Source organism: Pollicipes pollicipes, unplaced genomic scaffold, assembly GCF_011947565.3.
Source record: "Pollicipes pollicipes isolate AB1234 unplaced genomic scaffold, Ppol_2.1 Scaffold_4740;HRSCAF=5597_pilon_pilon_pilon, whole genome shotgun sequence".
NCBI lineage: Eukaryota > Metazoa > Arthropoda > Thecostraca > Pollicipedomorpha > Pollicipedidae > Pollicipes > Pollicipes pollicipes.
Genome location: NW_023596545.1, coordinates 1546529 through 1549465, shown reverse-complemented (window position 1 = coordinate 1549465; position 2937 = coordinate 1546529).

Below are 2937 nucleotides of genomic sequence, written 5' to 3'. Positions count from 1 at the left end.
CAGTTTAGCTAGTTCAGATTCAACCACATACCAATTTTTTCCGAATACTTTTTCTTTTTCAACTTTTTCCAACTTTTTCCGATATATGTATCCAGTCCTATCTGCTTCGGTATACCAGAAAAAGAAAAACGGTGAAATGAATCCGTGCCATTCCGTGTCCCCATTTTCGGTCTACAGCATTAACTGCAGCCATGGGGAATTTCAGGGATTTCATTTTCTTTGTTCCAATATTTTTGTAAAAATTGCAATTGTGAGTCATAAACTAACTAAGCTGGGTTGATGTGTGCTTGGAATCAAATGTTGCGGCAAAATCAAACGGAATCTGGGACAATCAGCTTATGGAGCATTCATGGCGTGTTTTTACCATAATAAGTGCGTCTGGCATTCCTGGTTTCGGGACGCTCTGACAGAAACACTACGCGGTGACACACGACGGGCGCGGGCGACGAGCGGTAAGGAACGAATCGAGTTCGCCGATCGCGGGCGACCGGACGACACTGTCACATTCGTGGAAACCTGCATCCTCGATATATGATAAAAACACAGCAATAATGTGCCAACATACTCAATAAGTAACGACTCCATAGCCTTTATCCTGCTACATCGCATTTGCATTGCTTCATATAGAATACGCATGTAAAGTTCTCTATCTTAGGATATAGCTTTAGTTACATTAGAATGTAAGTTAGTTACATTAGGCCGTTAAGCTCAAAAAACACAATTCTCAGGAAGCTTTCCGTTTGCCCTAGCGTACTGGAGTCTTTTCTTGGCCCAGCAACACACAACTTATAACCAATCGTGAGGTCTTGCTGAAGCCAATCACCCTGTTTTCACTAGTGGGGCTCTAGCGTTCTTAGTTTGGGGATGACGCGCGGCCACGCCGACCCCCTCGCTGTTAGCGTTATACAAAAACGCCGTACCCAGGCGATCATTAGGACGGCTTGCTTATGATGAGATATTTTTGTTGCTCATGAGGGTTGAAGCTATGGTTTTCCTAAAAAAGCTGGCTGTATGCGTTGCTGGTTGGCACAAAGCTGTCAAAGCTATTTCTTCGTCATGTAATTTCTGCGTGGAATATGTATGTATGTTGTAAGCTGTTCAGTGCATTAGCGAGGAGCATTATTCACATAGATAAGACAGTAGGAATAGCCTTATTCGTCGGGAGCAGATGTGAATTCACTTCTATTATTGTTTCGATAAAGGCATGTTACCAAAATATCCTCCCAAGTGTGTGTCCATTCTCCCGGTTTTCTCCGAGGAATAAGGCTATTACTACCGTCTTATCTATGCATGTGTCTGTTGCTCGTGCATAGCTAGTAATGTAACTAAATGCAGACAACTTAGTAATACATACACATTGTTGAATCATAGTTCTTGGTTAATCTTTCATGTTATCATTTCAAGGACCGATGAATGTTTTTTTTCATTTTCGTTTTTGCTTTTAATTCGTCCGATCCGTGTGAGCATGCAAATTATAACATTATGTCCGCTCCTGATCGTGCTGTGGTGGCAATTTCTCATTCAATTTGAGGTGATGCATCGATTAATCCGTGGGAATAAATCCGCAGTCCGCGCATGCGCCAAGCCCGTAAAATGTTCCGATTGCCATATTGCATTTCAGTTTGAAGCTTGCTACCCGCTGGCAACGCCTAACGTCAGAGGGACGTCATATGAGCGTGTTCGCCGCTGGCCGTGTGCTGCGCAAAATGATTATACCGGGTTTTCACATCTATGTGTCATTGGAAAAGAAAAGAGATGTACATCGAGATAAACAATGATGAACCTTATGTTACAAATGACGAACTTGGTCACAGCAGTAGGCACATGTCAAGGGCACCAGGGACGCCACGCGTGAACCACGCCAGGTGAAGACACGTTAAAAGTATTGCACCATAACCCGTCGTGGAAACGGTTTCTGTCAAATTGTATTGCGTTCCGTGCGTGTCGGAATCAGCATTAGCAGCTGCTACCGCTTTGTCGCTGGTGGATGCTGGCCTTGGTACCTACTGAAAAGGCAACATGGTCGTTAAGTGGTTGTTGAAAAATTGGGTGGCCTGGAGCTTGTAGCAACAGCCAGTAAGTTGGGTGAACAAAGTGAGCTCAATGAGAATGCAGCGTTTTCCTACAGCGGATTAGGCTGTGCAGTCAAGGAAACGATTTGCTGTCGTTAGGTCACAAATCTGCAAAGAAATGTGCTCTAATTCGTGTTAGATATACACATCTTTTGCAACCTTATCCACTTTGTTTTCCAAACTTCGCTCCCTGCTTATAACTAGTTTTCGGCTTTGGAAAGCAACTCTCATCTTTGTATCCGAATGTCGTAATCGCGTGACAGCTATTGGATCCCAGCGTTAGTGAGAATATACTTCTTCGCCATTTTATCGGCGCTCTTGGCTCCAGACCAGATCTTGAACAGTGTCACAAGTAGCAGCGAATCTCCCGTGACATTGACTATTCGTAGCAGTCATCCTGGGATTCCAACCGTGCGCCTTCCGATTCCAATTGCGCGCTTTTCTATTCCAACAGTGTGCCTTCCGATTCCAACCGTGTGCCTTCCGGTTTCGATCGTGCGCCTTTTGAATCCACTCGCCAGAATCGTTGTCCGCCACGAGTGTCTCCAGTATGGCGCCCCGACCACTTCCGGTGCGTCTCATGGCGGCTGGTGGCCGGTTGGGGTCACCGCCGTGACCTCGGCCACGTCAGGTTCACCCACCGCACGCAGTCGGCGCCTCCCGGCGACCTCCAAAGGACGCCGGGTTATGGGTGACGACATCGCACCCACTCGCCGCTGGTATCAGACCTTCGCCGGCCGGTGGCGTCCACGGATCGCCACCATCATCGCACCCACTCGCCGCTGGTCTCAGACCTTCGCCGGCCGGTGGCGTCCACGGATCGCCACCATCATCGCACCACTCGCCGTGGTCTCAGACCTTCGCC